The sequence below is a fragment of the Onychostoma macrolepis genome, chromosome 07, assembly GCF_012432095.1.
Source record: "Onychostoma macrolepis isolate SWU-2019 chromosome 07, ASM1243209v1, whole genome shotgun sequence".
In the NCBI taxonomy this organism is placed as follows: domain Eukaryota; kingdom Metazoa; phylum Chordata; class Actinopteri; order Cypriniformes; family Cyprinidae; genus Onychostoma; species Onychostoma macrolepis.
Window position 1 is genome coordinate 6321398 of NC_081161.1, and position 20641 is coordinate 6342038.

General features: G+C 36.9%; 1 protein-coding gene across 1 annotated transcript in view; it reads left to right on the top strand.

Moving 5' to 3' along the window:
* Nucleotides 1-20641, top strand: part of zfhx3b (zinc finger homeobox 3b) — a 244284-nt gene that overhangs the window by 14758 nt on the left and 208885 nt on the right. The window contains 1 exon segment of the mRNA XM_058780649.1: nucleotides 16368-16420. The gene's annotated coding sequence lies outside the window, so the exon portion shown is untranslated.

A 20641-nucleotide genomic window follows, 5' to 3' on the forward strand; every position in this document is an offset into this window, starting at 1 on the left:
GTATAAATTAAAGAATTTTAAAATGTAGGCATACTTTGTGCGTCCATTTCGAAATCTATCTGTATCTGTTGTATGCACCGTTTGGTTGCTGCACTCAAGGAAATATGCGAGTCCGGCATGCTGCATCCACGGGAGACGAGCCCATTGGCTGCGTGAGATGATTGACACCTGTTCTCTGCCTATTAGACATCTCAGTCCGTGTTGACAGAGCATCCGGGAGCCGTGGATTGGTCGCTTGCTTTTGATGTGCGTGATGTTTACATGCATCAGCACAGGCACAACAATCTAGAATCCTCTCAACCCCATTGTGACGTCTGCTAAAAGTGGACTCCTGAATTTAATTTACACCAGTGTACAAAAAAAAAAATAAATCTTTAATTCAGAGCCGGAAAGTGAGAGTTGGATAGGTGGGGGAAAGGAGCGTGTTTCGCCTGCTGTTTGCTTTGTGTTAAGACATCATTACCAAAGAGACACAGAATGCCCAAGGCAGATAAAAAAGTTGGCGTGTTTCTGGAATTAATTTAATTACACGAGTTTGCTTGATTTGCACGTTTTCTCCTGACATGTGTTGTGTCTCCTTGTTGTTTCTCAGCCGTGCCATGCTGTTCCGTTCCACGTTAGTCAAACGTGTAAAATCCCTCAGAGTGTCTGAGGAGCGATCGCGCGCCGTCTGGGGCAAATACAGATGGTCATCTCGCATCTCATTCCATCTGATTACCGCAATCATGTGGATAATCCTCATCAAGCTCTCGTGTCAGGGCTTCTGTTGTACACTCGTACTGTACGTGGAGCCAGATCAAACAAGAGCTTTGGCTTTCCAGCCATCTCGGTTTATTTTCTGTGTCACCGATATCCGAGGGGCTTATTAGTTTACCTTCTTTGTCTTCCCCTCGTCCCCCTCTTTTCCATTTTCGAGAAGCACCGAGAGGAAGAGAGAGGGCTGTCTTGCACCTCGGAAAAGCGTTTGGATCATTTGTAGGCCTGAATCACACATTCTAACTGAAACACACATCCAGTTAAAATATGATAATTCAATCCCGCTCTGTTTTTATTAAATCACGCTCTCGGAATGCTGCGCTCTGCCTGATAGCGCTGTTATTGTTTGTGTAAAACACATTTTCTTTTTCTGCCTCTCTCTCTTTTGGGCTGGGGGTAGATGTTAGTGGCCAGTATGGGGAGGTAGTACGTCAGAGAAGACTAAAATGAGATTTCTCAGCGTGTCGTGTGTGTGTGTGTGTGCGTGCATGGGACGTGATGTGTGAGACTAATGGCTGTCGGTTTGGTGCCTTGGCGTTTTCATTCTGCCTTCCTGTCCTGTAATCGGAAAAAAAGAGACAAGGGAGGAAAAACAAAGAAATAACAGTGAAAGAAAGAAAGACCGAACACAGGAGGGGAGGAGAGTCTGTTTATTCCTCCATCCCCCTCCCCGTCATCCGCCTCTTCTCTCTACCTCTGGAATATAATCCACTATCTCCTGACCTTCAAATCATGCCGCGCTGCAGTCATTCCAATTCACTGGCCACTATGAGCGTGAAATGTCCTCTAGCCCATTTCCCTCTCTCAGCATGGCCTCACTTCCTCTTTTGCTCTCTCCGCCCCTGCACATATTACACACACATGATCGTGCTCCAAAAAATCCATAACACACTGAACATTTCACCGTTTTAAAGCATCTTTGTCTTTTCCCCCTCTGTAAATCCATTTAGTTTTGTCAAAGGCTATTTTTTTTAATCGGTCTAATTGTGACTGTTGTGATAATCCTGATTTGAAAAAAAATGCTAAACAGTAATGTGGACTGAATCAAACTGAAAATTGTTTCATTTAAGTTTAGACTTGAGGTGTTTTAAAATGGGCGCTAATTTAGTAGTTGCTATATTTAATCAGCCTTGCATATAGGTTACACCTATATACAGTATTTTGTATAATAATTAAAAAAAAATAGTGATTGTGTGTGTGTGTGTTTATTTATTTATATATATATATATATCTGTTATTGAAAATACGTTTATTTCATATGATGTGATTATTAAAAATCTGCTGTCTATTTGATGTGTTCATGAGTTCTTGAATCTGTAGGGAGTTTCTCCACACCGAGGGTCAAGAAAGGTTCTGAAGCACAGAAATGACATTTCTGACAAAGGCAGACAAATACATTTGAAAAAAATCCGATCGTGAATTCTTTTCACTCTATACGAATTATGAGAACAGTAAACAGTAGTCTGTGTTAATTTTTCGATACATGTGCATCATTAGATTTCACACTGTTCAACTGAATCATACGTTGCAAGCACAACACCAGCGGTTTCTTTCACACTAAATTGAAGGTGAGATTGTGACATGGTGGGCTTATTCATGGTGTGTGTGAGAAGGACGTGATTTTATTTCTTCACTTCCTGATGCAGTGGGTTTGAGGTGCCTGAAGAGCAGAACCATTATTGCACTCAACCTCAGAGCTGGAGTTTATTCCTCTAACACTCTTTTTTTCTCTTATTTTTTCTCCCCCCATTCACTTGCTCTTAAGTAAGTGTGAAATAAGAATTTGCTGTGTGCCCCTTCCGGAATTTTCGGGAACTTTCCGTTTTAAGATGCATTGCATCATCTTTGGCCGTTTGCCAATTATTTTTGCCTTACCTATTTTCTGGCATTGTGCTTCATGAAAGTGATTCCCAACCAGGAGTACTTCTAGACCTGAATAAACTACAGTTTATATATATATATATATACGTATCCCAGATGAAAAACAAGTGCACTTCCATAATGTACTTAAAGTGCTCTATTTTCGCGCACTCATTTTTTACTTAATATACTAAAAATGATTCTTCAGTACTTCTTAAGATAAACTTAAGATCATCTAAGTGTACTCAGCTGTGCTATTTTGGAACGCCATGAATATGAACTGAAATGCACTTTTAACATACTATCTCTGTATTTAAAAATAATGTATTTAGTCACCACTTGTAGTACACTTGAGTGTTCTAGTGTATGAAAGATGGTTCAAGTGTACTACAAGTGGTAACTAAGTACATATTTTTAAATACAGAGATAGTATGTTAAAAGTGCATTTTAGTTCATATTCATGGCGTTCCATTATCTTAAGAAGTACTAAATAATATTTTTTAGTATATTAAGTACAAAATTAGTGCGCGAAAATAGAGCACTTTAAGTACATTATGGAAGTGCACTTGTTATTCACCTGGGTGTATGTATATATATATATATATACATACATTATTCAGACACCAGATATAATTTTTGACATTTTTTTTTTTACTAGTGGGAGCAGGACACTATAGTTCATTTATGTAAGTGAGGATAACAAAATAAAGTAAACTGTGAGATATTATACCCAAAATTCTTCATACAGTGGACTTCCAGTAAAACTGATAAAAATTTGGGACCAAAAATTATTCAGACACTTTGGTCTGACCATGTTTTCCTGAAGTTTTTTTTCTTTAATTGCAAATGCAACCTTTTTACATCACAGACTGAACAAAATTAAGCATCGCTTAGCAATTTGTTGACCTAAATTGGTATTATCTAATTGTGTACTTAAATTTAACAGCCGACAGCTATTCAACCTAATTCATTACATACCTTTCTATCAAAGTTATCTGACATTATCAAGAGGAATTTGTTCTGACAGAGTTTAACTCTGAGTTCTTGTCAGATTTTATTGCCATTTTCTAAAGTATAGCGAATAAACTGTAATAATGTGAGAAATGTTGAAGGTGTCTGAATAAATGTTGGTTTGACTTCCATTTAGTCACAAAACATTTATGTTGTATTCTTGCCATATTCAGCAGTGCTTCATATCTTCACCCAATTTGGGATCCTGTGATTAAATCACTCGTTTGATCTGGACTGCATTGATAGGCATTGGCGTGTGAATGACTGTGAGTAATCAGTGTTTACGATGCGCTGTGAAGTCTGTGTGAATCTACACAGTCAGCATCAATTAAACTATGTGATGCGAGGATCCGTAATATGCAGGTTTAGAATTGTAGCTTTACAGCTACTCGTAAATTTAAAGTAAGTACTCATAATTTAAAGCAGGTTAAAGTAAGCTACGCTTTTGAAAAAAAAAAAAAACTAGCTGCACTGAAGCTGTTTAAGGGGGTGAAAAGTTTTCAAATATATCAATATCAGATGGTATAATTAAGTTTTACAATCAGTGTTTATCAGTATCAAAAAAAAAAAAAAAAAAAGATTTCAATTAGTGACGAATTAATTAAACATATTTAATATATTTAAAACTAATACAACTGAAAAATATGATGTTTCTTATAACAGTGATAAGCAGCAATTAACTAAATATTAGTAAGTACTACAAAAAATAGACATTGAAATACAAAACAGTGTCTTCTGACTCAAATGAACTTTAAATGAACTCTGATTGCAAAGATTTACTAAAATGAATCAGACTTCCAAACTCAGGACATTCTAAGAAAAGTATGGCAAGAATATCATTTATTTGCTACAAAACCAACACTAAACATGAAGTGCACTAAGAAAGTTACACTAAATAGGTCCATTCAGTCATTCATATTGACGCATTTAGTTGGGTTTGTACATACTAACACTGCTGTTAGTACTAATTTTGATTCCAGGATCCTCAGACATCCTCATATGACTTTCACTGTTTTTAATTGTATAAACAGAGGCAGATTTTAGCTAATTGAAACTAATTAGGGAATGTGATGCTTTGTTAATGTGTGAAGATGCTCTGGAGGACCTTGGTTGTCTCTGGCTATTCATTCTCTCAGGCCCTGCTGTCCAATGAATATGAGCCGAGCTCATACACGTTATTGCGCAGAGGTTCTGTCGCTCATTAATCACATGACCTTCCAGGGCGAGCTTAATGACCTTGCAGGAGCATATCAGGTGGAGATGGCTGATGCTGGGGAATTAAATTGTTTCTGATCACGTGGTTCTGCAAGGGGGCCTGTCTTGCACTGTCTGTACCAAACAGACTGATTCTGGCTCTCTCGTGACATACTGTACCATAGGATGAGATCGTTTTAGTTTGAGTAAGAGTTGAGGTGAAGGAACCTGGAAAAAGATCAGTATGGCAGAGCAACGTTTGTATAAAGCATCGAGCAGGAGATCCAAGATATTATAGCACGCTGAAGATCCATTATCCTCCCCCACAGGAAAGAAATGAAATCTCTTTATGGTTTGAGTTGTTCTCTTAGACAGAGATGAAATAAAATGGAGATGTTTCTTACACACTTTGAAGTTTCGATACTTTTTTATGGGGAAAAGATCTTGATATTTTCACATGTGTCTTGAAGTTCTCTTCACTAGTGTCTCAAACTGTTCTCAGATTGGGACAATTGTCTTTTGTTTACATCTTTATTTATCATACTTTAGGAAAAAAGTTTTTCTGAGAAAAAGTTGATTCTTTAAGCATAATTCAAAACTATATATTTTGGGGGAAAATACCTTGGTAATTTCACATATGTGTGTACAATAATATCTCAAACTGTTCTCATATTTGCCAAGATATCAAAGTTTGTGAGATTTTATTGTGAGCTAATTCTTTAAAAACCAAATGATCTCTGATCTGATATCCACATGCACTTTTCTGCATTTTACTCTTACCGCATGTCAACAAATATCTACTTTTTTTTTTTTTTTTTGCTCATAATTTAGAAATTTGGAAGAAACATCTGAAAAAAAAAAAAAAAAAAAGTTGACATTTAAATAAAACATAACTCACAACTATATCTTTTGGGGAAAGAGACCTCACACACATTATGTGACTTCAAGAGATCTCGGTAGCATCTCAAACTGAGCTCATATGTGCCAAGATACTTAAGTCTGTGAGATTTCAATATGAACTTATTCTGAAATAACAAAAGATCTGAGCTGATATCCACATTCACTTTATTGCTTTGTGCTCTTACTGCATGTCAGCGATTGTCTCATTTGTTTACATCTCATAATTTAGGAATTTGGAAGAAACATTTGAAAAGTTGACATTTAAATAAAACAACTCCCAACTATATCTTTTAGGGGGAAATACCTCACATATGTGTCTTTAAGAGATCTCAATCTGTGATCATATTTGCCAAAATGCTAAAGTCTGTGAGATTTCAATTCTTTAAAAACCGAATGATCTCTGAGCCGATATCCACATTCACTTGATTGCTTTGTACTCTTACAGCATGTCAGCAACTGTCTCATTTGTTTACATCTTTATTTCTCCTAATTTAGGAATTTTGGAAGAAACATCTGAGAAAAAAAGTTGACACCTAAATAAAACATAACTGACAACTTCATGAAATCCCCAGAGCTGTAAAAAAAGCAACCTCTGAGCAATGAAATTTTCCTCTGAGCCGTCCTTCTGCTAAACAACGATCACTCCGCTTTATAAAAACTGGTAATGCCTTTTTTCAGAAGGTATTTGAAATCTCTAAAATGTTTCACTAGAGTATATTTGAACATTCTCCTTGAATGGCTCATGTAAGTTCTCTTTGAGAGTTCATCACAATGAATCTTTTCTCTGATAAATGTCTTTCTGCACTGAACCCAATGAAAGCTTTTTGTGAAGTGCCTTTTTCTCCTTTTGTCATTCTACTTTCTCATCATAACCTTATAATTATTAAAGGTGATTATAATCCGGATCCCACTGATGTGTAAACTTCATATAAAATTGTGTCGGCAGCACTTTCGCTTCCAGCAGCAATCTTAGCATTAAAACATGGTCTTTCTTCTCGGTGACATTAAAATGGAGGGATTTTGTTTATCCGTGCCTTTGTTTATTTAACATTTCGCACAGCGGGGGGAGTTTTCAGATAGCTTGTTTTCAAGACAGTCCCTGCAGACAGCGAGCAAACACTCCACAGTTTCATCAAACAGAACAATGCTCAACTTTCCCCCCTCAGCGCCGTGCAGCCAAATACGCCAAAGCAGTGCACCACGGCTCAGGATGATTGAAAATGATTGTCAAAATTTTTTAGAGTCTGTAGCAATATGCATGTGAAATTTGTTTTACTCTCTCCCTCCTTTCCCCTCCTTTTCGGGATCACAAACATAGGTGTGTACCCCTTCAAGGAGACAAACGCATAGAGGAAGAGCTCTCGTGGCATGCAAATAAATATACACATGCATGCATACATACATAGACTGTGCATTTATTGCAGATGTGTATCTATGCTCAGATGTGTTTTGGCAACTTTTGTTATTTGAAGGTTCGTTCTGTAAAACTGACTTGCCGTTGACAAGAAGCCGTAGGGAAGAATGAGGTAAGATGTGTAGACCCCTAAAGTGGTGCATCATTTTTGTGGTAGCATATTTAGGTCACGTTTTAATTTAGGGACCAATTTTCACTATTAACTAAGTATTAACTATGATTTTGCCTCAATAAACTCTTAATTAATAGTTAGTAAGGTAGTTGTTAAGTTTAGGTATTGAGTAGGATTAAAGGATCTAAAATATGATCATGCAATAAGGCATTAAGTACTAATAAACAGTCAATATTGAATATGCAAGCTAATAAGCAACTAGTTAAGAGCAAGAATACATTTTGAAAGGAACAATTACATCCATCTGTCTGTGATTCAGAAATATACTTGAGAAACTTTTTTTTTTCTCATTGACAGGTTATTTTTAAACATATCGAAAGCAAACTTTTAAACCCATAAAAAAACAACATTTTAAAGTTTCACTATATTATAATGTTCTGATTAAATAAAGACTATATGTGTTTGTTTATTTATTTGTTGTCTGTCTGACTGTATGTGTGTGGATAGTTTATAATGTTATAAATAATGTTCAGAAGAATAAGACTTGGCATAATTGTGCTTTTAATGTAGTTTTTTAATTCATATTTTTATTTGTAATGTACCATGACATGGCACAACTTACCTCTTAATATTAATTTGTGTCACTTACATATAATCTTAGTTGATAGCTTTTAGTTAATAGCACTTACACACTCTTAAAAATAAAGGTGCTTCAAGATGCCATTTTTGTCTAAATGGTTCCATAAAGAACCTTTAACATCTGCATCACAAAAGGTTCTTTGTGGCGAAAGAAAGTTCTTCAGATTATAAAAAGGTTAGAAAGAGATGGTTCTTTAATGAACCTTTGACTGAATGGTTCTTTGTGGAACCAAAAATGGTTCTTCTATGGCATCGCTGTGAAGAACCTTTTGAAGCACCTTTATTTTTAAGAGTGTAGGTAGTAGCTGATAACAGTTTTATTAGATGCATTTTGCATATACCTTATTTCTCTTTTTCAAGATGACAATGTAAATAAAGAGTGGCATAGCTTACTTCAGTCTCTCCTAGTGAATGAAGAAAATTGAGTGTCTCCCTCATTTCTGTCTCGTTTTCCATTCCTCTATCTTTGTGTCTTCATTAGGCGTAGAACAGAATGTGTAGTTGCATAATGAAAAGTGCATTATTAGGAGTGAGACATTGTTCCACAAGGTCACCTGCTGCCTGGGTTCGATGTCAACATAAAGATGATGATGTTGAAGATGACTGAGAGGGCACAGAGAGAGGACAGGAAGCAACAGACTGCAGTTTTGGACCTTATTAAATTGCACTTACTCTTGAAAACATTGCATCTGTATAAAAGTCTGTCTTTCTCCAGTATTTCCATCTTTTCTCCTCTTTCTCTTAAGTGCAGACTTGATTAATATTTTCTTCTGTTTGGTAACCATGGCAATGAGGTCAGTGGGTATGATGCTTAATTGAATCTTTCCCGAGCTTTTGTGTTCACCTCTTGCGTCCGAACACCACAAATCTTCTGCTTATTTTAGTCTTTTTCTCAGCACTTGTGCTTCATTTTGTGTATGCTTATGCATTTAGTCTCAGAATGGAGTTATGAATGCATGTCTGGAAGAGAGCTGTACAGCATTTGCAACAGTAAAATTGAACAACATGGTGAACATTACAATTGTTTATATCTCAAAAATAAAGTGTCTTAAGTGTCATTGCACTAGTTGTCTTACAACTCCTGAGAATGTGGAACTGGACTTTTTTCAAGGAATTTTTTTGGACTAATTTCAAGTTTACGTCTCACAATTCAGATTTTTTATAAATTGTTTTCCAGAATTGTGAGATGTGAACTCAGGATTGCGAGATATAGACACAAAATGATGAAACAAACTAAAAAAACGAACTAAAAAAGTCTGAATTATGAGATATAAACTCATAACTGCGAGACAAAAAGTCAGAATTGTGAGGTAAAAAGTTGCAAATGCTTTTTTATTTTTTGTTTGTGGCGAAAAAAACAAACAAAAAAAAACAGAATTGTGAGAAAAAAAGTCAATATTGCGCATTGTAAACTCAGAATCAAAATGAGTTAATATCTCACAATTCAGTCTTTTTTTTTTTTTTTTTTTTTTACAATATATAAACTCAGAATTGCAATTCTGAGAAAAAAGTCAGTTACAAGAAAGAAATTCAAAATTTTAAAAGTTTAGATCTCGCAATTCTGAATTTTTTTCCCTCAGAATTGCAATTCTGAGTTTATATCTTGTAAATTAAGACAGAATTGTGAGATATGAACTCAAAATAGCGAAGTAAGAAAGTCTGAATTGTGAAGATAACACATCACAATTACCTTTTTATTCTTTTTCTTTTATTCTTTTATTATGTTTGTTTTATTCTTTATTCTTCAGAAATATTATAGTTTTGTAGATATATACATTTAAGGGTAAATAGATCCACACAGAAAAAAAAACTGCTTGTCATGCTCTTTTAGAAATGTATACGTCGTTAAGTAATGCCATAATAGAAATAGTACTTAAAAACAATAGAAAAAATATAATTTTGTGTTTTTGTTCAGTATTTGAATCTGATTGGCTACAGTGTCTGTTCAGTTAATGGTTCTTCTGAAATCACCATAGCAAATACATAAATATGTAGATTATAAAGAAAATCGTCAAAGGCTGGAAAACAGTGAAATATATATATATTTAGCTATATCGCACATCTCTCATCTGGAAGACAACGTTTGCTTCATTTCCCCCCCTTTTTTCATTTTGTTCTTTTCTTTACTGCTGATGATGGTTATTCATCAGTGCAATTATATGTTTTACGTCTCTGTCTGTCCGTGTCCCTCTCGCTGCTTTTGTTTCTTGCTTTCACAGTGTCCTGCTGGGAGTGGAATTAAAGGATTCGACTCTTTAATGCAGTAATAGATGCTCACTGCCACTTCTGCATCTCTCTCTCTCTCTGCCTGCTTACCCTGTTTTTCACCGCCGGGCCACATTTACATACTCAAATCATTCTCAGGAACGATTGTTAAATTGATTTCAAACGACTCTGATGATTCAAGTGGTGAAACAAAAAGCCATGCAGTCAGCCAGGCATTGATACACAAAGTGATCCAGTGACACTGAAGCCTCTCCCTGAGCAGGTGCTCTCATTAATACCCACAAAATTGGGGTCCTTCAAGATCCAGGCATAAGTGGGACGTCTAGTCGCCGCACACACACACACACGTTGATCCGCACTTTGTTCAGGATGTCTCATGGGTTAATCTATGACAACACTGGTGCATGTCTTAGAGAGGAGTTAAAGTTGATGTTTTAGGTTTACATTTCATTCTTCTTGTTTTATATACACTAAAAATGGTGGTGAAAAAAATGTAACCTAGAAATTGCTTGTAAATTTTCATGAATAATTACAAAGAAATGCCAAGTAACACTTTGAATTAAACATGAATTTCCAAAGCAGAAAATCTAAAACAATACTCCAACAATCTTTATTTTACTTACAATTAAATTTTTTATTTTTATTATTATTTCTTAGATACTTTATATGGTAGTAGGCTACTTTGTATGATAATATAATAATGATTCACAAAAAATGCAGCCATATTCTTTCTAAAAAATTATAAAATAAAACATAATATAATATAGTATATATTTGTAACTTTTGGTTAGACATGGTCACAAAAAAAAAGGATTAGATTAATTGTAAATTAAATAAATAAATGAGACCATTTATGCCTCGTTTAAAAAGCAACTTGGCATAAATATAATGTCATTATTATTATTATTATTATTATCATTATTATTATTATTATGCTAGTATTAAAATAATATTACGTTTTATTGTTGTTCTTATTAAAATTAATGCATGTGTTTTTGTTGTAGGCTAATATTTATGTTTATATTAAAAATTATACTAGTTATTGTGTCAAAGCATAAATAACATATCAGATAAGTTAATCAGACACAAGCACTATTAATATATAATTAATCTGCACTGGTATCATAAAACTGATCTCATGTTGTAAAAATGTTGTATGTTCAGTATTTTTCAATGATCAAGATAATATTGGATTCAATATTGGAAGTATCTGCCTGGGTTAGATATAGTTTCTTGATATGTTATATCTTGATAAGCAGAGTGAATGATATGTTCACTGCTTCTCATTTTGTCATTCGAAGTGATATTTTGTATTATCAAGGTCTATTAACATTTTATTACATGCGAGGCACTGCATATTATGTCCACTTCTTGACAGCTGTTTTTTTACACTCAAACACTGCATGCCATGTCAAGTTAAATTTTCATAGTATGATACTTATTAGTTGTAGCTTACAGTACACCAGCTTGGAAACATCATGGTGTAAAAGAAAGGTGAAGAAATGGAAAAATAAATAAATAAACGAACACACTCCACATCAGATTTGACATATGCACTATAAAATAACCATTAGCAGTTAGCTACAATCTGAAGTGACAGTCTATCAATAATGTCCGTCTGAAAATGGGACAGGTTTGTTGCTGCCTCTAAATCATTGGAGAGTCCATAGAGCTGAGACACAGGCAGGTATAGAAAATGCATTAAGGCGGGATGTTGATGGGAGTGGTGTGAGCGTGGGGACACTTAAAGCTCCAGGGGATGTGACTTTAGCATGCCCTGTGCTGCGACACACACACACACACACACACACACACACACACACACACACTGGAGTAATAGCTCAGCATTTCAGCTCATCACCCTTTACCTTTAAACCTTATGCTGTGCAGAAAATCCTTTACCTAATTTAGTGTTCCCAGTCAAAAATCACTGTCCTTTTAAAAATTGCGTGTAAATCTCTCATATAATGCTATATTATCACCAAATCTTGGATTCAATCTTTTTGTCAACTTGTTTTCTTTCAATTAGCACAGGTTTTATATTGGATCTGATTGGTTGTAGGCCTCATTCATCTGAGGTCATGCATCTCCGTTTTTGAGTGAAACAAAAATTGTTTGTGGATAATTCTGGCAATATTCAGTCAAAAACTGAGGTGCTCAGATCAATGAGGCCTCTCTCTTTTTTTCATGCTTTCTAGTGGAAAGTTTTTGCACCCTGTGTGAGCTAAGTCAGTCAATTTTAGCCCAATGCGATAACTTTAACTAGCATTTTTGAGAAAAGGAAAATTGACCAGAACACACCATGTAAATCTGAGCGTGATAAATGTGAAGACGTTGTTGGGAGTCTTTGTGGTAATGTATTTGGACATCGTAGCTCTGTGAGATTTAATTTAATATTGATATCTTTCAACCAAATGACTTCTATGACTGCCAAGCGTTGTTCCGCTGAAGGTTAATCAAAAATGAATATGCATTTTGTATCAAGTCACTAAATTTCAATAGCCCAAAAATTTAATTTCCTCTCCATCTACAAAAAAAGGCATGAATATATTTGCCTGCCAGCAAAAAGCCCTTAATTGCTCTTAATCTTTTATCTATATCGATGTCACTTATGATATTCTTTAATAAAACGGAATCATTAAAGCTCTATTAAAGTTCTCATAAAAAAAAACTGTACTTTTTTTTTTTTTTTTACGGTAGCACACACAAATCTCTTCTGCCGTGACCTCTGTTTAAGTCTGCGTTTATTTAGTACACCATTGCAGACCTTTTACCCACCCAACGGCCCACTCTTAATATACACAAACACCCACTTAACTCCGTTGCCTCCTCCCCCCGGCGATATTAGCATAAAATTAGCCTAGGCTGTGCATATGAATGGGCTCTATTCATGAATGAAGTGAATGCGAGTCAGGGTGGACCAGGGCGCCACGTGCCTTTTCTCTCCTGCTGGTATTAAAGTGGCAGCGTCTGATTGTCTGCTTGCCAGCGGAGCCCAGCCATCTGCCTGCGTGCCGCTCTACTTGGCATAACAGGCTGGCGTTATGGCAACAAGTGTCTTTTTCCGCATTGCCACACTCAAACTTGGCAGCCAGCCTGCCCGTTTGCCCGCCCCCGTATGCAGATAAAGAGCTTATTATGCCCGGGCAGTGGGTGGGGGAGCAGGAGGCGGGGCTGCTGATTTACATATCACCGCCGAGTTGACACCCTCCAGATGCAAAACAGCCAAGTAGCAATTAAGGCTGCTTAGTGCTTTTGTTTAGCACGGTGGAGCGGGCATCGCTCAGACGCCTCCGGAGGGGACGTGTATGAGAATTTCAGCTCGGCACGTGGCTCCTAACACCCCTCCCGTTTCGTAGCTCGGCACGCGTTCGGCTTGAACATGCACACCCCTGTCGCTAGGTGGTCTACTGACTTAGACCTGGCACTGTGAGCTGCTTTCAAGCGCTAGTCGCTGATTACATGTATCACAAACAACTGATACTGACCAATCATAGATCGCAAACACTGCAACAGCCTACATATTCAGGCTTATTCTCAGTTTCATGCTGCGCTGGCCGATATAGCGGTCGTTTTTATACTGACACTTAGTGGCCTGGATGCAGTGTCGCGCAAAAACGAGTTTTCAATATCAATAATGCTATTGTGGAAATGTGCTATTCGCTGTCAGTCACGATTCGTTTATTCCCTGAGCAAAAGTAATCACTAATGTAATGAGGAATTATTGAAATGAAATAGATATCCATCTGATCATGTGATCTCAAAATGGAGGCCTCCATTTCAGTTTGATATTTTAGCTAAAATAAAATTTTATTTCGTTTAAGGTTTACTTTATTTCAAGTAACAAAAATGTTTTTATGGTCATAGTTACAGTTAATTATAATAACCCTGCATCCATGCCATGACATTTCCCTGTGCTTCAGATCTGAACCAGTGAGATGCACATGCATTTAGAGTGAAAGGTGCATGGCTGAGTATGCATGTGCACACAATATGCATTGATGAATTGTGGGTGTGTTTCTTCATCTGTTGAGAAGACCTTCCATAGCCGCGGTATAGAAAAACACTTACTGCTAATGCAAATAACAGGGCAGTATAAATCAGTGGCCAGGAGCGGGCAAGCGTATATTGTGTAATAGTTATTGCGAAATGAAGTGGCATTGGGATCAATACCTCACTATATCTCACTCGGCTGTGGTGGGCCATTGGAGGCAGGGGTCCTCTCTACTGCCTCCACGGGGCACCATAAATCTGTCGCTGTGTCTGGATGTATATGTGAGCCTATGCCCTCTTATTAAAAAGAGCCAGTAATTAGCACATTGGCCCAAAGCTGCTTTAATGCACCGACAGGAAAATAAAACCTCATGTAAAGCTAGTGCGCTAAAATATGTCATAGTGTGCACTGTAAAAAAATATTTTTCAAAGTTGTAAATAAAACAAAGATTATTGGGGTCTTTCTACTTCAAAATTTCACATATAATTCAATGTGTTACTTGCCCTTTATTTGCAAAAATAACTAGCAATTTCAAAGTGTGTTTTCAGAGTGCTTTGTTTTTAAATGCACAGAAGGATTTTAAACTTGGTGGGTGTCTTTTCTGTATGTTTTCCCACAATTCCTTGTACAGTAACTGTGTCAACCCAGTCAATACAGTCCTTAAGGCTACTAGGTCGAATTAATTCTCAGTATAATTTATGCTCGTCTCGCTGTACTGAATGTGTCATCTGTACTAGGGATGTAACGGTATGAAAATTTCTTATCACGATTATAGTGACCAAAATTATCATCGGTTATCAGTATTATCACGGTATTGTTAAAATGTGCTGGCGATGTTTAAAAAGTACTGACACACAAATCAATTAAGTTTTATATTTAAAAATCAACAAACAACAAATAAAATGACTTTTTGTTTGCGTAATCACTAAAACAATAACATCACCAATGATGTTCGGATTTTAAATGACAACTTGACTGACAACAGTTTATCTAATAGCATGTTCAAATATCTATTGTAAATTTTCAAATAAAGCATTGAAAAATTTCATAAAAAGGTAAACCTCACATTTCAGCCTTTAAATAAATGGCAAAATTATAATTGATTAATAAATGATTAGATGTATTTTATCTGTTCCATAAATAATTCTAGATAACTTATCTGAATTGTTTAAATGTGCAGAATCCACATAAGCTTGTTTTTCATCAACTGGTCAAAATTTACAGCAGGGCATGCAAATTCGGGCCGTTTTTGGCCAGACAGAAACCTCACACAGGCTGAATGTAAATGTAAGTCTCTGTAAATCCACTCTCTGACAGCAGGTGGCGCTTTATATGGAAAAGCTGAATTACAGCTGTTTCCCGTAAACTCTGTGGACAAAGCAGCATTGCGATTAAGAACACTTCCTTTAGGTATAACATGGAGCAAAGATGAAAACAAAATGCCATCGAATTGTTTCTGAAGACAGTCAGAACCTTCAGAGGTACATTCATATAATTAATTAATTCATATATTCATTTGTATAATTCCCTTAGCACTCTTTTAAAACATCCTGCCCTATTTTCACTCAAAGCGAAACTACGCTGTGTGCTGTGCGCACGTGAGACTGTTACTTAAAACTGTGCTTTATGCTGGACAGTATTTATTTATCCTGAGTTGTTCAAATCGCGGTAATCGAATACGGTTTTAATGATAATTAAAATATGAAACGGTAATACTAACCGTGGGGAATTTTATCATGATTTATCATCAAACCGGTAATCGTTACATCCCTAGTCTGTACATTTCACAATTACATTTTTAGTTGCTCTTGTATTTATTGTTTTAATATAAAGAGCACAGTAGAGGGCTGTGAAGTGGTATGGTGTGAAATATCGGTGTGGTCGTCCCAGTGCGTTTGTGTCTGCAACGTATTACAAGTGCAAGGGCCTCGTGCTATTGTTGTCAAGATGTACACCTTTTTTTTCTTTGGTACAATATGCCTCCTATTGTCATGAATGTAGGTTTGTTCTTTTCCCTGGCTTGTCCATTACAAGGTTTATTCACAAGCTGATTTTATATAGTGTTAAGTACGGCCTTGGGGCCAGAAATGATTGGGACCAGTCAGAAAGTATTCGAGCAAGAATGTTGATCAGTCAGCTTGGAGATTAGAGACCTTGGTGTTTTCTTTGAGACGGCTGATTGAAGTGGATGAGGAAAATTGAATTTCAGATTTGATTGAAGGCTGTTTGATTATGATTATTTCTTTGTGTGTCCTTTTTAGGTCTGCGAGGAAACGAGGAAGGGGATTTTGCAGCTGCTCTTCATCGACTGTTGGTGAGTCTGAGCGCACAAAATCATTAAAAGAAGTTTGTCGCCATACTGCGTGTAATTTCCGAACGTGCCATCTGTAACCTACCTCGTGGGCAAATTTTCCGTCTCTTTTTTCCACAGCGTCCGTAGTGCCTTTAGCTGGGAGAGTGAATTATCACTGTGGCAGAGACGTTTGTGCAAGTTTAGATCTGACAGTATATCTAAAGGAGCTCACTACAATATTGATCTCTCACACTGGAGTCGTTTGCCATGTGCTATTCCTGGCCTCTGTCACTCACTGAGAGTTATGGGTAAAAAAATGGAATGCCACAACATGACAAAATGTCACGTCTTTGCAAGCAAGTAAAGGGAAAGTAGAAACAGAGAACATTTATGTGTTGATAAACTACAGCACTGTGCTTTTTGTATAAAATGAGCGCAAATGTTTGTAATAACATGTAATTAATGTGTTATTACACATTCATATTCTATTTTAAATGATCAATTATCATGTGAGCTTACTTAAAATAATAAGAAATAGTTTTTGGAGGGTTTTAAAGGCATTTAGTTCATTTCGAGAAGGCGAAAAAGCTCTCTACTGTTTTATTGATGCTTGAAAACATCTCTCTGGTTTCATACTTGCCTTTAAGACATATGATCCTAAAAGGAGTGCTGCTTTGTAATACTTTATATTGAAGTCCCACTGTTTTAAATGCAAGCGAGTAATTACCATATAAATATCAGCCTCTCTTTTATGAGAAATTTAAAGACACTTTCGGTGTAAAAAACAGATGTTGAGGCAATCTCGCATAATTGGATATCGACATTATGTGGTTTTGCTAATCAACACCAATGAAGTGGCATTCTATTATTATTTTTTTTAATTTATTAATCCACTCAAGTGCAGTTTTATGGCTCTGAAGTGGTAGACTTGTAAACCAACAGGCCTGCGCTCTCAAAGGGGAGCCAGATGGAGAGTGAAAGTGTTTTGGCAACATGTTTTCTAGAAAACCACACACACACAGGCTAACAGTCTCTTCATTTGTAAACCGATGTTGGTCCGTAGGTCTTTGCTGGCCATATGGCTGCTCTTCAAGTCCTTCTTCTAATCTGTCTGTATCTCACCCCAGCCTAGCCTTGAACTTGGAGACACTGGATGGAGGTCAGAGGCCAAAGGTCGTCCTGCGTGTCTGAGGTTGATCTTGTCGTGTGGATTATGAAGCAGTGGGTTGTTTGCACTTCCACTCTGGAGTGGAGGAAGGGGCAGTTGCCCAACACAGCTCAGAGCTACAGCCTCTGGCGATCGAGTTCGACTCATGTGTTAGCTGTGTGTTGTAGGGTTAGAGTTCCTGACCTCTGACCTGCATCAGTGAAGGATGCATGATACAGCATGAGCGGTCCTAATGCTCTCCTCAATGAGTGGACAATAGACACTGTTATTGATCCACTGGTGCTGTCTGTCTTACTGTTTAAGAGAACTCGGTCAGCTTGCTGTCAACAACTAGACATCTACTAGTGTTGTGCCTTTCAATATGCAAGAGATAAATCAAATTAGTATGGGGTGGGGCGATGGAGTGATTTCCATCTGTGCTGTTTTATGTTTTTGGTCATCGCATTGGATCTTGTATTTAGTATTATGAATGTAGCATTTTTAGGTGTGATTGGCAAAATAATAAAAAAAGAATGATTTGAAATTCAAAGAAATACAGATGACTGTAATTTTAAATTAGAAAATGACACACTTTGAACTTGTTTGTAAGTTTGGAAGAAAGTGTAAAATGCCTTGAAATAGATTTTTGGAAATGAAAAAGATCAAGCCACAAATCTGGAGTGAAAACAGGGAAAACAACAAACAAAGAAAATCAAATCAAATAAAAATATATAGATTTAAGGTCAATCTGTAAAACTTAAAATATTCTATATATAATCTATTATTATTAAACAGTGTAGGTTTGTCATCATTCATAATAAATTAACCTTTGAGCACCAGGGTGGAAGAGCATTTAATTTCCTGGAATGCATTACTTGTGCTAAATTTCTTTGAATTGCAAATCAGTAAATTCCTCTTCCTGTCATTTCAGTTCAGTTTCCTGTGGGGTGTAACCAATTCAATTCAAAATCACATTCATGTATTGAAAGAGAGACAATTCTTCAATTCTGAACTTTATACAACCCTGATGTACATGATCCATGAAAGTTTTCCGTAACCTCTGAAGTATTGTGCTTTAAGCCTAATCCTCACACATCTGTGAGACTAGCACTCCATGTGAGGGATCTTTACGCCAGCTTACACCATTCTTTGCTTCAGTTACAATTACCATAAAACTATGTGTAAAACACTGCAATAATAAAACATTATAGCTTGTATAACTTACTCAGGAAGCCCCCGTTCCCCTTATGATAGCACCATGTGATAAACAGCACCATGAGGAGTTGAACTGTAAGGGCCACTCATGCTTATGGCTGGGCCAGGTGTTGGACCACCACCTTCTTCAACCCAAACCAGCCAAACTACGTCCTAATACGCTCTCTCTCCTCCCTACTGGTTTTGCAATAGCCACATCTGGATGTGGAAGTGCAGAAAGCAGACTAGAAATACATGGGCACAGCAGGCCCCGCTCTCTCTCATTTTTTCCCCTCCTCCCTTTCCCTCGCTCCCTCACTTGTGTCGAAAATCTGCTGGAGTGGTCAGAGGTAGAACAACATGTGGAGCGGCCGTTTTCTCTTTCGTTTTCCTTTTTTTTGTGTTTTGTTTTTTCCCCTCCTTCTCGTTCCAGGGGAGATCCAGGCCAGTGATAATCCCTCTCTCTCCTCATTAAAGGGAGCTGAATAAACACTGGCCTCTTCCAGTTGTTCCTGCAAATTTCCTCACCAGCCGTCAGGAGACCTTAGAGCGGGTCGGCCCTTCAAAGGCCTGGAGGGCTGGAGGTGGCTCGGGGAGTGCTGGGTCAGGAACATTAGCCGCCACTGAGGGAGCCCGGCCCGGCCCGGCACTCACTTAGCCTGCGGTCAGAGAGAGAGAGAGAGAGAGAGAGAGAGAGAGCAAGAAAGACAAAGACAGAGCGCAGGAAGATAAAGCTAGAGACATTTTGTGAAAGTTTTGTTATGTTTGGCCCTTCTTTCTGTATTTGGATCTGGTTGTCGCTGGATTTAGGAAGAAATACTTCAGAGTTTTAATAACACACTCACTTAGCACAACACACCACACACTAATAAGGTTTTTGCGGTGGGCAGGGATTCTAAATGAGTAGTAATACTCCAGACACAGGCCAATCTTCTCCTCGGTTAAGTTAGAGCCTGTTGTCGGCCTTGTTTTAATTTACAAGCTGTGTAGTGACATTCATTTTCTCCTCTCTTCACTTCCTGCCCATCAGCTAAGAGGGGCAGCGGTTCACTAGCGTCGTTTGTGGAAAAGGCAATTAAAGAGTCCGAATAACTGCGGCAACTTCAGCGGAGAGCAAAAAGGAGCCAAACCTCTCATTTAATTGCTTACTCAATAACTCTGTAGGATGAATAAATTGATCAAATTGTGTCCCAAGAGGTACTGAGGAAAAAGCACCCCTAAAAATGCTAAAAGCGTATCTATTATCGCAGTCCACTGTTTGTATGTGGGGTTTTATTTCATGTTGTTACAACAGACTGATTTAGATTTTCATTTTCAAATTATAATCAATGTGATTGAAAGAAAATAATGTTGCCAATGATAAATCAGTTGTGCTCTGGTGCATTCAACATAGTCATATTGGAAACATGTGCCTCTACCTACATTTTTGCATTTTTGATTATATATATTAACAAAGTCTTATTTTGAGCTATTCCTTTCACAATACTATGCTATGACCTCAAAACACTTTTACAATTTTCAAGATTTGTAAATTCATATATTTTTGACACTTGAATCACATAATCAGCTCCATATGCATGACTTTTTTGATGCAGTAAACTTGCTTGTAAGCTCACCTGGTACTTTATTACAATTCAAAGCACTGGGGTACCATGTTATGCCACTTTATAAAAATAGCTTAAAGACTTGTAAAATCACACCAAATGGCATGGTTGCAAATTCATTTTTCATGTCATGTTTGCTTTAATTAACACTACTGGTATTTTCAAATGCAAACATTAACCTTTTAGCAGATTTAATTTCCAAAAAATCTCCAACAACCATCATAATGAAATGTTGCCACATTCACATTAATCTGTTTCAGAGAGAATTGAACATGCTTTCAACCACTCAATTTTTAC